Source organism: Podarcis liolepis (genome assembly GCF_965112155.1).
Source record: "Podarcis liolepis genome assembly, chromosome: 7".
Classification (NCBI taxonomy): Eukaryota; Metazoa; Chordata; class Lepidosauria; order Squamata; family Lacertidae; genus Podarcis; species Podarcis liolepis.
The window spans coordinates 34,634,305-34,649,588 of NC_139561.1; the positions used below are offsets into that span (position 1 = coordinate 34,634,305).

Consider the following 15,284-nt stretch of genomic DNA (forward strand, 5'->3'; position numbering starts at 1 on the left):
GCTCACCGTCTTCCTCTGCGTAACGGCGCGGGAGAGCTCGGATTGGCCGAAAGGGGAGACTCGGAACGTCGCGGGAGCCAATCGGTGCGCTGGCAGCGGGGGAGTTGTGGAACGTTGAGACTTCAGGGCGGTGTCCCAGCGTTCGAAGTGGGCGGGGAAAAGGAAGTAATGGAAGGTTGAGAAGAAAAGTGCAGAGAGACAACTCTGAAATCTCTCTTAAGCAGGGCCGGATTTCAGTTTGATGAGGCCCTCAGCTACTGAATGTAATGGGGAGCTTTATATGTCCAGCTGTCCTTTGTCAACGACAAATTGTCGCTGTTTTTTGTGTTGCATATATGCTATATGGTAATTTATGGACCTAATAGGTATATATTTGCATATAACAAAATATGTATTTTATCAAAGTAATTGTTGAACCGAAATACAATTAAGAAGAAGTATATTAATAGTGAAATAATTATTAAGCTCTAACTTAAAATGATGTAGGTTTTATTTTATTTGTTTTTTATCTTATATTTTGGAAATGTACATCCAGGGTATTTCCCCTTTAAATTTTTTGGGGCCGTAAGCTATAACTTCTTTAGCTTTTTCGTAAATCCAGCACTGCTCTTAAGACATAGGAATCTTGAGTAAAGATATCCCTAAAGACAAAATCAATATATTTTTATACGCAACAGCAGCAGCAAGAATACTGATAGCCAGCCACTGGAAAGAAAATAATAACCCAACAAAAAGAGAATGGTTAAGTAAACTATGTGAGTACCTGGAGTTAGCTAAATTGACAGACTTAATAAGGCAAAAACCCAAAACTATGGTACAGAAACAGTGGGGTTGTTTAAATGAATATTTACATAAACAGGGCTCAACCACGAAAATTTGGTTGTGTTTAGATTAACCTTGTGAGGACTATAAAGAATACAAAGATTTAATGGATTAGGGAAGAACTTAAGGGAAGGAAGTGAAGAACAGAGTTAAGGTGAACAAATAATAAAAGTGGTTTAGGCGGTGGAAGTCTTTTAAAATATTTTAACTAAGATTTGTATTTTGTAATGTGTGTAAGTACAAATTTGGTATTATTGTTTATGGAAAGTAATTTTTATTCCTTTTTTCTTTTTTCTTTATCTTTTTCTATATTCTTTGTTTGGCAAATATGTAAACAATTATGTGTACATGGATATGTTTGAAATTTGATTTGATATTCTTGTATTATTCAATAAAATTTTCAAAAAAAAAATTTTTTTAATTAAAAGACATACGTTTTTCAGTGGCTTCTAGCCGCGATGTCTCTACTACCTCTGCTTTGAGCGGCAGTATGTGCCTCTGAGTCCCAATTGCTGAGAATCACAAGTGGGGAGAGTTGCTGTTGCGCTCAGGTTCCGCTTGCGGGATTCCCAAATGGGCAACTGGTTGGTCATTGGGGAGACAGGATGGTAGTTTAGATTGGTGCAACAGCAGAGCTCTCCTATGTCCAGCCAAACAGGGAGCAGGGTTGGGTACAACAATATGAACACACACGCGCAAAGTGAAACATAAGACAATGCAATAAATAGAATGCAATACAATGTTGGGAGTATATTGTTTATAGTGTTTCTGTTATTGTTTCGTTTGTGTCATTTTATTTCGATATATATAGGAAAACATATACATATAGAGAGAGACTGTATATGTGTGTGCACAAAAGAGAGAGAGAGAAACTCTCTTTGAACAGAGCGTGAAACTCTTAATCTGAAGGTTTGAGCCCCATGTTGGGCAAAAGATTCCTGTATTTTTGGGGGTTGGACTAGATCAGGGTCGCTTCCAACTGTACAATTCTATGATACTCTGTGATACAACAGGACTTACTTCTAAGCAAGTTTTATTTAAATCATTTCAATACTGCCCAGGCCATAGGTCTGCCCATCTTCTCCCCGCACACCTATTTTCAGATTTTTTGTTTTGTTTTTTTAATTCCTTTACCACTCTTTCCTTCTTTCACTCTCTTCCAGATTGTGCAAAGTTTCCTCTTTCCTTCCAGCTCCTTTTGTCTCATGCTTTTACAATTGTGAGCCCAAAAGGAGGAGGAGGATTTCTATAGGGTAAGTGCTTCAAAGTGGGAACTTCATCTGTGGTAAATCACAAATGGGACCCGCAACAAAATGTTGCAGTGCATTCTGATGCTTCTGTTTAGGGTTCCAGCCGGCTATTCCCTCCAAGTGCATTACACACACACACACCCCAAGTGCCAATCTATATTCCATGGTTTATTTAGCATTCTCAGTTGAATCATTCTAGCTCTTGTCCCAGTTTCTCCCCGCCCCAAACATTTCTCTATGGAGGGCCTCAGTAGAGAGGAGAAAGGAAAAATGGAGGGGAGGCAGGGCAGAGGCAGGGACGAATGGCTTCCCTGAAATAATCTTGGGAACTGTAGTTTGTTAAGAGTGCTTGAAATTGCAGCTCTGTAAACTACCATTTCCCAGGATTATTTGGGGGGAACCCATGTGTTTTAAATTTTCTGTATATGTTCTGTGTGGATATTGCAGCCAGGCCTCATCAGCTGCATCTTTGTGATCAGGAACAAGAAACACAAGTTCCCCCAAGCACAGTAATATTTCTCAGTGCCCTCCTTTTGGCTACAATTGAGGTGCACCCACCATCTTGAGTTCACGGTTAGGAGGAGCCAGAACGTTGATAGGGTAGATGAGATTGGGTTTCTGGCCCAAGGTCACCCAGACGTCCAGAACTCCTCTGTATTGTTATGTAATGTGGATAGCAAGCTCTTCTTCCCCTTCTCCTCCAAATCTGTGCGTTCCCCCACTTTACCTTCTCCCAGATTTTTCATACCCTTTCCTTTTTGAAATATACCTAGCATGCCCCCCAACATTTCTCGGATGAAAATAGGGATGCCCCATTCCATAATGATAATTTTATTCTTTATACCTCATGCATCTGACTGGGTTGCCCCAGCCACTCTGGGCAGCATCCAACATATATAAAAACATAATAAAACATTAAATGTTGAAAAAATCCTTCACTGTACAGGATTGCCTTCAGACGGCTCGGGAGTCCGATAACTCCATACCCCCCAACATTTCTCCGTTGAAAATAGGGACACCCTAAGGAAAAGAGATTAACAGGAATCCTTCTGGTTGGTTGGTTGGTTTGGCCTAGATTGGTTAATTGGTTAATTGGTTAATGAGATGAAGGGGAGGGTCAGATGGCTTGTCAATCAAAGAATGCCTTGTCAACCAATCAGAGGCAGCTTTGTCAATCCCAGAATGCCTTGTCAACCAATCAGAGGCAGCTTTGTCAATCCCAGCAGGTATAAAAAAGGACGACCAGGCCTGCCCAGGCCAGCTTGAGGTGGGTAAATAAATAAATAAATAGTCCAACAACCAACTAGAATGTCACAGGATTCCTCATCCCTCCTAAATAGAAATAATCTAAAGTGCCCAGCAGAAGCAGGGTTTCGTTAAATGCCTCGCCTTGTGTCTGCTCTCAAGTTCACGATGGTAGGGTGCAGCCTCAGTAAGTGGTTTGGCAGGGATAGTTAAAAGAAATCAAGGGCTATAGTCTGTATAGCCTGTAAACTTCCAGGCTGTATGAAATAGACTAGTTGAGAAGGATTTGGAATTGATTAGAACTGCCACAAGGGGGCAATGTAACATTTCAAATCCTGTTGAAAAACTTGGATTCCAGGGCAATGTCTATCCCACCTATTCTCTTGTCTGTTCAGCATACAAGAAAAAACAGCCATCCTTTGTTTTTCAGCCTGAGAAGGAGAAGCATCAAATTGCACAGCAGCCAATGCTTCTGTTTCAGGGACTTTATAAGAGGGGAAACACAAACAATGGGAAACTAGGAAGTGTGATTTATTTACAGCGGTGTGAGGTGTGTCCTTTCATTCCAAGACTCAACCTGGCAAATCTCTGCCCCAAGACGAAAGTATGGCAGGTCTTTATCTGAAAGATGTGTTTGCAGATGGCACAGCCTTGCCAGCATACTACAAAGACGCTCTAGAGAGGCTCATCAACCGTTTTGTCCAAGCCTACGGGGAGTTTGGCCTCACCATCAGCTTGACGAAAACCAACCTCCTGGGTGAGGAAGTTGCCAGCACTTTGCACACTCCTGTCTCACGGAGTCCAGGGTTCAAATCCCCACTCAGCCACGAAGCTCACTGGGTGACCCTGGACCAATCACAGTCTTCTGTCAGCTCATCTCACCGGGTTGTTATGAGGATCAAATGAGGAGAGGAAGAACCATGTGTGCCAGCTTGAGCTTGGAGGGGGAAAAGTGGGATATAAATGCAATGCATAAATAAATAATTTTTGGTGTTTTTATATTGTTAAACCACCCTGTCATCCTCGGATGAATGGCATTATATAAATTTGAAAAATAAGAAGAAGAATTAAAACTTTACCCATTTGGTCACCTGGAAAAGATTTATCCTCACCCCAGGTGACCTTCTGCATCCCTGTTTGCAAGTCCCAGACTTGCTGATCTAGAGATAGACAGGCCACAGAGAAGATGTCTGATGGGACTACACCTTCAGAAAGGACTTGTGTAACTAAGAGGTGGAACTTTGGAAGTGTGTGTATATATCTATGGTGTGGAATAGATGTAATTTTGTTTTGTTTTGTTTTTGCTAAGTGAGTGACAGCCTGCAGTAAACATATGGTTTTTTTGTTTTTGTTTTAAGTGTCCATTAATGAAGCCCTTGGAAACAGGCACTCTGCTTCCATGGTCAGATTCTTGCCTGGTAATCCATTTTTCGATAAACAACCTTATTAGTTTGATTGCCCATAAACCACAATGCTCTCTGTAATTCTCAGAACAGAATGAGCTGTCTCATTAAGTAGATGCAAGAAGGCACTCCATTCAAATGATTAAAGGATAAATCCTTCCTGAGTTGGAAGTAATAGAGATTTTATTGGTTTTTGTTAGTCTGAGCCTTGCTCTGTTGAGGCTTCACTTTCTGTTACAAGAGGTTTCCTTTGTAAGTAATTTCCACAAAGAGATGTAGCAAACATGATTTAGGCTACAATCCTTTTTGCTCCGTGATCTGGGAGAAAATCCAATTGAACTGAATGGGGCTTTCCTCTAACTCATGGGTAGGCAAACTAGGGCACAGGGGCTGGATCTGGCCCAGGCGCCTTCTCAATCCGGCCCGCAGATGGCCTGGGAATCAGCGTGTTTTTACATGAGTAGAATGTGTGCTTTTATTTAAAATGCATCTCCGGGGTATTTGTGGGGCATAGGAATTTGATCATTTCCTCCCAAAAAACATACTCCGGGCTCCCCACAAGGTCTGAGGGACAGTGGACTGGCCCACGGCTGAAAAAGTTTGCTGACCCCTGCTCTAACTGGAAATGTATAAGATTGCACTGTTAAACTGCCATCATAAACATGCTTGCTAGGTTGAGTAAGCCCCACTGAGCAATCCCCCTATTACTTCTGTATTTCAAATCTTTATATCCAACGTTTCAGGATACTGATCCTCCGAAGGCAGCTTACTAGCAACACCAATGAAAATGCATAATTAAAAATACAATACAGTAGCATAGATTATCAGGATCCTTCCCACAAGGCAGTTGGTAGCCTTTGTGGGGTGGTGAGGGAGCAAACCGACCAGGAGGTGCAACTTTGCAAACTCTCTTTTTTTAACACCTTGCAGGTTTCTTAACAAAACAGCATGTTTTCCTACCTTCCAGGATTATCTTTCAATATGATGCCTATTGAAATGTGCCATATACGTGGGGATGGAAACATGGCCTGTGTATGGTTTTTTGGATGCCTGCTAGTTCAAGGCTGGCCAGATTAGAGCCCGCTAACATCATCTTTTATTAATGCAATTTGGGTTTAGCAACATCAAGGGTCTTGATCTCCCTAGGTCGCCTGAAAGCTTAGCTACCGATGAGAGGCAGGAGGGAGGCAGATTGTCACACATTCTAGCAGGCCAAGAACAGCTAGTTCTTGGGAGATGAAGCAACCACGTGCAAGATGTGCAAGGGTAACCTGCTATTTCTTGACAATCTCTTTCTCTCTTTCTTTCTAACTGAAAGTCTTCTCCAACATTTCCCCAGAGCTCTTGTGGGGGAAATTGATAAAAGAAAGAATTTATTTGGCAACATAAGCCATTACTTCCCCCTTAGTCCTTCACCTCTCCTGTAGAATAAATGTGATCGACACAAAATCACATTGTTTCTGGGATAGGAACACGGCGTTGGTTACTTCTTTGAATGAATAATTGGTTTTGCCTTGTACAAATATGTTGCTTATCATAATTAAATGATCTGTACTGAGAGGGCCCAACCCCCAATTCAGGGACCTGATGGGGAGCCCTGGGTAATTTTTTATCCCGTCCAGGCAGCAGAAACAACAATAACAAACCTTTTTAAAGTACAGTATTAACACAACCCTGGGCAATAAATCACAGATTAGCTGTGGGGGCAGGGGTTATTGTGTGCCTGGATGTGTCCCATGTATGTGTGTGAGAGAGAATGCCCTGCTTTGAGACTGACTTCTCTCTCTCTTTGCTTCTTGGATTCTGTTGCTGACCCCCTTTTTATTCTGATAACAAAGCAGTCTTTAAAAAAGGAATATTTTGGGGAGAGGGTTCCACAGCTATTATCTGGAATCAGGGCCGGCCCTATCATTAGGCAGAGAGAATGTTGTCCTGTTGCCAGTTGCTGAGAAGCAGAAACCTATCGTGCTCAGGTTCCCCTGCTCACAGCCCCCTTCCTCTAAAGCTAATAGAGTTGTGTATGCCACACAGACAAAAGGAAGTACTTATTTACTTCCTTATTTAGTCACTACCTCTAGATCTAGCGATGGATGCCAACATAGTGGGCACTGAAAGGGGCTTACACAAATTTGTGCAGGCTAAGGCTATTTCCAATGGCTGCTAGTTGTCATCATGATGGCCATGTAGTACCTCAGGGCAGTATGTCCCTGAAAACTAGTTACTGGGAAACAGAAGAGGGAGAAGGCTGTTGTGCTCATGTTCTGCTCATGGGCATCTCTGCTCAGAGGCCTTTGGTTGGCCAACATGAGAATCAGTATATTCCTAAAAAAATTGAAGATTTTTTTTGTATGCAACAGTGGCAGCGAGAGTTCTTATAGCTACAAGGTGGACGAGCGACATAATTCCTTCTAGACAAGAGTGGATACAAAAATTGACTGAATATGCTGAATTAGATAGTCTATCTGAAAAAATAAAAAACAAACTGAGAATTGAATTTGTATCAAAATAGGAGGCCTTCAGAATATATCTTAAACAAAATTATACCGTGTTAAACTCTGTAGCAGCTTTTGAGTGATCCCAGCATTTTTTATTAATTGCTTATATAAATATAAACATTTATAAATTGTGAAAATATTAACATAAATAGTATTTAGATATGGCAGTAAATTTATGCAAAAAGGATTAAGGAATAAATGGGAAGGTGGGTATAAAAGATAATGAGATTTTTTACTTTTATTGTAACATGAAATTGTAATCATAATTTTTATCTTAATAACAGATTGTGTAAATTTCCTTTTCTTTCCTTTTCCCTCCCCTCTTAAGTTGTACCCCCTTTTCAGTATTGTTCAGTGAAGTTTTTAATGTGTGGCATTTTGATGTATTTTTAATCTTTGTTGGAAGCAGCCCAGAGTGGCTGGGGAAACCCAGCCAGATGAGCAGGGTACAAATAAATTATTATTATGACTATTATTTCTGTTTTTGTATGTAATAAGCATGGAAATAAAAAATAAAAAAGAGAATCAGACTAGACAGGCCTTTGGTCTGATCTCATGTGCTTATCTTATGCTCACTTCTGTGGTGTCCTCATTTGTCTTTATATGTGGGTGTTCATCGGTGTCTAAGTATGTGGAAGCATCTGAGGACATCCACTGAATCATATGGTGTGTCAGCTTAATGTCTTCTAGTAATAATGGCTCATAACATGATGTACTATACACCCGATGAGGAAGTCTAAGTGACAGGTTTATTCTAGAAAGTGCAGGCGCTGTTTGCTTGGGCAGTGGAAGCTAAGCCATTGGGGCAAATGGGTAACTGCCCCGCCAGCTTCACACTGCCCTAAACCAGCCCCCACCTGACTGCCTTCTTACTTACTCCTAGGAAGCGGCCCTGCCTGGCAGCTTCCTCCTCCTTTTATGCCTCTTGGACCTTGCATTTAACAGACCCCCGCTGCACAAAAGAGCTGCGTTAAAGAATTTCTAACCAAGAAACGTGCAAAATGTTTTATGATGGCCCTTGTCTCTCACCCGGTTTAGGTTTCAGTCTCAGCGAGTGGTGCATACATTCTTAAACTTGCAGTTGCACTTTAGCAGTAGGGAAAGTAGTGTCCAGTCTGTGAATGCAGTGGTTGGATCCTTTTCCCCAGCCTTAATATTTAATTGTCTTCTGCAATCACAGAGGTCCTCCAGCTGAAGTTTTACATTGACCTGTGTGCATTTGATTTGCTTTACAGCTGTTCTATTCATGATTCAGAGGCTCCATCTGCTGTTTTTGCTAAGTCCTATAGAGCTTCTGAGAGGCAAGCTGTTTCTTATTTCAGAGGAGTTGTTGTCTTCCACCATTCTTGAAATACATTGTTGCTCAATTGTAGAACAAGCCCTACAAAGGTGCCATAATCTACTTGAGGTTTTTGTTGCCCTGTCTGCTTAGCCGTTATGTTGGGAACAGAAGAGCTTGAAATATTTTCACTATTTGTGTGACGGAGATAAGGGTCAAGCACCCAAGATTTATCACTCTAGGATCCCTGGCTCAGGACCTGTGGCAGCCACTTTGTAAAAAAAAATATGTTTAAGAGGAGTGCACATTAATTTCTAATAAAAGACCACAGGTAGGAAAGGATAGTAAAATCAGGGCACCATCTTCTCCAAAGACATTACAGTGGTACCTCAGGCTACATACGCTTCAGGTTACATATGCTTCAGGTTACAGACTCCGCTAACCCAGAAATAGTACCTCAGGTTAAGAACTTTGCTTCAGGATGAGAACAGAAATCGTGCTCCAGCGGCGCGGCAGCAGCAGGAGGCCCCATTAGCTAAAGTGGTGCTTCAGGTTAAGAACAGTTTCAGGTTAAGAACAGACCTCCAGAATGAATTAAGTACTTAACCCGAGGTACCACTGTACTGCCTGCCACTACTCAGCTTCTTCCTCCTTGGACTCAATGTTGCCCTTGTACAACTTATAAGGGAGGAGGTCAATGGGGTCAAAACTAGAATCCAATGGCTCCAACCATTATTGACACTGGCTCCTCCTACTGTTGAGGGACGCGGGTGGCGCTGTGGGTAAAACCTCAGTGCCTAGGACTTGCCGATCATACAGTCGGCGGTTTGAATCCCCGCGGCGGGATGAGCTCCCGTCTTTCGGTCCCAGCTCCTGCCCACCTAGCAGTTCGAAAGCACCCCTAAGTGCAAGTAGATAAATAGGTACCGCTTTCTAGCGGGAAGGTAAACGGCGTTTCCGTGTGCTGCGCTGGTGCCGGCTCACCAGAGCAGCTTCGTCACGCTGGCCACATGACCCAGAAGTGTCTTTGGACAGTGCTGGCTCCCGGCCTCTTAAGTGAGATGAGCGCACAACCCTAGAGTCGGACACGACTGGCCCGTACGGGCAGGGGTACCTTTACCTTTTACCTCCTACTGTTGCCCCGCCTGCTTTTTGCCCTACCAGTCCTAATGGGGACCAGCCTCCACTGCCCATAGCTTTTTCTCAAGCCAAGAGAAAACAGTCACTAGTTATCCCAATGCTTGCTATTGTGAAGGTAATATATAAAGTCTGAACAGGGAAACTGATGCTCTGCATGCCAAACTTCCCAAGATCAATCTGGCATCTTTAGTAAGGAACATAGGAAACTGCCTTATGCAGAGTCAGACCATTAAGCCATCGAGCTCAGCATTGCTGAGTGGCAGCAACACTCCAGGGTTCCAGGTGGGAGCTTTTCCCCATCCTACCTGACTTTTAAAATACTATAAATTTGCTTTAAATGCATGTTGTGACCAAGGACATCTTGCTTGTGGCACCAAGACTTTGAGATTCCTAACTCCAGGAGGCTCATTTGGTTCCCTCTATACACATTTTAACATTGAGTTAAGCTGTTCTGTTTTGACTTCCCTTGGGAAGACAACTAAGGTCTCTCCTTTTTCTGTTTGCATATTTTAATTAATGGGTTTTCTTGTCTTGGGTTTGTTTTGGTGCTTTTGCTGCTGATTGCTGTTTGCTTTTTTAAACTAAATTACAAGTTAGGGTCCTGTCAGACTAAATATTACTCAAGACTAGACCCATTGAAATTAATGGGCCTGCATTAGTATTGCCTATTAGCTTCAATAGGTTTGCTCTGAGTAGGATTAGCACTAGAATCAACCCTTCATTGCTGGCTGTCTTAGGATGGAGGCTTCTACTTTGTGAGGGAGAAAGATGGGCTAGAAATATTTTGCTCAATTTTTTATATATATAAAAACTGCTTATATTGTTATTGCTATTTCTGTCTATTTGAAAGGGATGCTGCTGCTTTTGGTGGTGGGGGTTGTATACCTTCATTTCCTATTTCCTATTTCGTTATACTCAAGTGCTTTGTGAGCTGTCCCTTGGGTACATAACATTTATCTCGAAGGGGTGGAATGTAGAATAAACAAGTCAACCCTTGGTCTATGAAAATGGCAGTGCTGTTCAATAACCAAACCTAATCCAGACGCTGCTTTTTATTATTATTATTATTAAACTAGCTGGAAAGCAGACAGCGAAAAATGTCTGGCAAACATGCTTTCCAGAGCTTCCATAAATATCCTGACTCTTGACAGGATATTTGTTTTGTTTTGTTTTGCTTAAGTGGCCTAATAGGGCTCCCAAGGCCGTTCCTTCGCTTTCTTCCTTTGTTGCATGTACAAAAGATGCTCGATTTCCACCTCAAAAGTGTGTCGAACTTCTGTGTTAGCAAGCCTTGATGGGGTCACAGTTCCTTCATTTATCGTTAGAACACTGTGTCCCTGGTCCAGAGTTTGTTGCTATTTCTGTGGCTTTCACTGAATAGAAGCCGAAGTACATTAGGAAAACATAAATATTCCAAAATAGCAATAGTGGCTTTTTCATAAAAGGAGCTAGATGGTGGCTTCATTCACACCAGCATGATTAAAGCAGCATGATACCACTTTAAACAGGCATGGGCTTCTGCCAAAGAATTCTGGGAGCTGTCATTTCTTAAGGGCACTGAGAGTTGTTAGGAGGCCTCTATTCCCCTCCCTGTTGTGTAACAATTAGAGCCTCCTCACAGGAAACTCTGAGAACCATAGATCTGGATGGGGAATAGGGGATATCAGTACTTCAGTGGATCCAGCAAGGTTCTTTTCAAGCCCGGCATGGTGCTTGAAGTTCAGACGTTTGGGGAGGAAAGCACCCTATCACCCAACTGACAAGTGAAGCCTGTCCCTACATGTAAATTTAGAGAGTGAGGGATAAGGGAATGAAGGCAGCGGTGGTTCGATACAGTTCCCACCCCTGGTGTAAACCCCTAATGCAAGAAGACTGGTTTAACGTGCAGGGGGAGGCATCACTGGTGTTGGCTGGGGTAATTAGAAGGTGCTGTGTGAGACTTAATTGAAATACTTTATTGTCACTTGTACAACTTGTATACAGTGCGATTACACGAGCACCCCGCACTCAGCTCTCTTAGTCTTAATTCCCCTTGTTTACTGACGCACACCCACCAAACCCAAAAGTCAGTTGCCCTGTTGTTATCTTTGCATTCAGCAGCCTAACAGCCCACGGATAGAAGCTGTTCTTTACCCATGCTTCTATATCTTCTGCCTGAGGGCAGGAGATCAAGAAAGTGCTGGCCAGGGTGTGAATCATCCCTGAGAATTTTCCTCACTCTCCTGAGGCAACCTTCTTCCACTATTTCATCCAGCAGATTCATGGGACAGCCCATAATATATTGTGCTGTATTCACCACCCTCTGTAGGCACTTCCTATCAGATGATGTCAAACCAGCTTACCACCCCGTGATGCAGTATGAAAGGACACTTTCTATTGTTGACCGGTAGAAGGAGATCATCAAATGTTGATTGACATTATTAGACATTAATGCCTAATAAAAGCCATGAGTTGAGAATGTAGCTTTCTGCAAAGCAAGAGGAGGACTGTAGAAACCAGGTGCCCCGGCCAGGGTGTCCAACAGAGTACAGCATAAAATAAATCATGTAACCAAAGTGATGCATAAACAGGGCCAGTCCTACAATTAGACAGACTGAAGCATCCGTCTCAGTCAGTTGATTCAGGGTATCATGAAAGGGCAGGAAATTGTTATTTCTGGCAGCAATTTGGGCTACATAGGCAGCAGCACTTGCAGAGGGAGCAAGTGGAACCTGCAGCAAAATATTGTAGCAGCATTGAAGGGGGGAAAGAAACCAGAAGCTTTCCGTGCCAGTTGGTGTCCATTTATTAGACATATTAATACATCCGGAATTGGAGAACACCATGTCAGCTACATTAGGGCAGTTCTGGACTTTCTGATTGCTTTCCCTTTGTTAGAACTACGCTTGTGTGTGTTCTGGTTCCTTTGGTTGATGGAGACGGTGATGATATGGGAGCCAATGTGGAATAGCAGTTAGAGGGTCGGACTAGAACCTGGGAGCTCACAGTTCGAATCCCCACTCAGCCATGAAGCTCTCTGGGAGCGCTCTTAGGCCAGTCATTCCGTCTCAGCCTCACCTACCGCACAGGGTTGTTGTGGAATTAAATAAGGAGGAGAACCATGCACATCACCTTGAGCTCCTTGGAGAAGCAGGTGAGATATAAATGCAATAAATAAACAAATAAGATACACAATATGCCTGCTGAAGGAATGGTAAAAATAGACAGTAAACAAGCACGAGTGAAGATCATACAATGGAAGACAAGAACACTTCCCTGGCTTCTGGTGTGAGAAGTGGAGAGGAGATGTTTATATTTTCTCATTGTTTATTATGTTCATTTAATGTATATTGTTGCAAAATCAATAGGATATTTTTTTTTTTGGAGGGGACTCTTTGAAAATAGCCACTTATTTCTTTCCAGTGTTCCTCCCTTCTCATTGTGCTCAAATTTCTCCCTCTTCCATTTCTCAGCTGCCTCGGGTGAAAGAACTAAAGGCTGCAGAGCCCTCAGATAGCCCATTATATGAAAGTTTTTACTCAAATCTCTGCCATTGTAAAAAGAAAACATGCAATTTTCTATTTATATCTTAAACTCTTTTCTGGAAAACAATAGTATGTTCGCTGGAGATAACCCTGAGAGAAGCTTCTTTTTGGACTTGATGTTAAATCTTCCTATGTTTTTATTGGGGTTTTTTCCTTTTGTTATTTTATTGTTGTAATACCTGAAAATCAATTTTATAGATATTTTTATACCAAAAAATCATTTTCCTCTCAATTTACTCCATCCTTGCTTGACTGAAACTCCTGCCATTATTTTAAACCACCATTTCCCCCTTTTGCTCCCCTGCCATCATGGAAATCCAAGATTGTAATGCAGATCCTCCAATGGGGGCTGTGCAATGTCAACCTTACATTTTTATATGTATAGGGAGATACAGCCATGATAGCAGCTGAACAACATGTTCATGCAACACAGACACAAAACATGACTACTGTAGGAGCAACTTTTATTTTTACAACATACAGTTCCAGCTCAGCTCCCTCTAAATAACTGCCCTGATATTTTATGAGAGTCTGGTGTGTGAATACTCTTACAAATAAATACAAGAATAAAATAATACTTTTGACGCACAGCCCCTCTGGTTTCTGCACTTCAGCTCACACTCTATTAGTCACCTTTCAATGCTCTTCTATAAGATAACAATACATTCCAGGACAAAAAGATGTTCCTGATCCTAGAGAATTAATATCTCGGACCCACTCCTTTTCAGCTACAACCATGCCTTTCAACACAGTATGGAGAGCATCATGTTCCCGTTAGCTTCTCAGTCCAATACATAGCACAATGCATGAGAATTGACATTTCAACCTTGGTTTTATAACATACTCATTCCTTTCTGATGTGTCATGTTAACCAGTATTGGCTTGCCTGCAGTAGTCTAAGCTAAGCTTCAGCCTTTCCTCTCCTAAAGCTTGTCACTGAAACTGTCAGCTACTTTAGAGAATATAAATATTGGGAAGTAGAAGTGCATTGTATTGTTCTTGCTGGAGAGGGGGTGGCTTCTGTGCCAGGGGTGTCTCGAGATTCAGGTAAAAGGTAGGTAAAGGACCCCTGGATAGTTAAGTCCAGTCAAAGGTGACTATGGGGTTGCAGTGCTCATCTCACCTTCAGGCTGAGGGAGTTGGCATTTATCCACAGACAGCTTTCTGGGTCATTTGGCCAGCATGACTAAACTGCTTCTGGTGTAACGGGACACTGTAACGGAAGCCAGATCGCACGGAAACGCTGTTTACCTTCCGACCGGAGTGGTACCTATTTATCTACTTGCATTGGCATGCTTTCGAACTGCTAGGCTGGCTGGGACAGAGCAACAGGAGCTCACCCCGTTGTGGGGATTCAGACTGCCGACCTTCTGATCAGCAAACCCAAGAGGCTCAGTGGTTTAGACCACAGCACCACCTGCGTCCCTTGTGATTCAGAGGAAGAGGTGGTAGTTCTGGGGAGCAACATGGAGAGGACTGGGGAGCAGTTGTGTCAAGAACTGGGGAGTGGATCTATCTCCCCATCAGAGCAACTGAGCTATATTCAATGCCATGTCAATATGTCCCCCTCCATTTTCCTGGACCCGCTTTATTTCCAAATAGTGATGACAACATAAATGCTATGACAAGGAGTGCTTAAAGGAGCTATTAAACTCTTTAGGTTTACCAAGACAGAGCAGGCTGTGGATATTCCTCGGGGGCACCTCTGAGCACGGCAAAATAAAATGGAAGCAAGGCTGCATCTTGAATAATTGCAAAATGTGATAGTATTCACAGCTCAGACAATAGGGGAAACAAAGAATTGCAGCTCTCAAAGGCACCAAACACATCCTGCTGCTGCTCCCCTACTGTTTGCAGCCCACCCAGAGATTCGCTTGGCAAGGCAATCCGCTGTGATTCAGAACCTCACACTCCTTTTGTTTGCCATTGTCCTGCTGCGATGAAGCAGGTCTTCCCAAAGGGAATGTGTTGATTATGTAAAGGTTACACATCCCACGCAGTGGAGGTTGGGAGAGTAAATTTGCACCTGGCAGCTCTGCGTAGCATCATCAGCCTGCCAAATTCTTGCAATTAGCTGCTATCAACGGAATGCCTATTTATTGCCGTTTCACAATTGGATTGCAGTT

General features: G+C 42.5%; 1 long non-coding RNA gene across 1 annotated transcript in view; it reads left to right on the forward strand.

Annotated features, from left to right (window-relative positions):
* Positions 1-15,284, forward strand: part of LOC310711698 — a 264,847-nt gene that overhangs the window by 10,062 nt on the left and 239,501 nt on the right. The gene's annotated exons all lie outside the window — the stretch shown is intronic.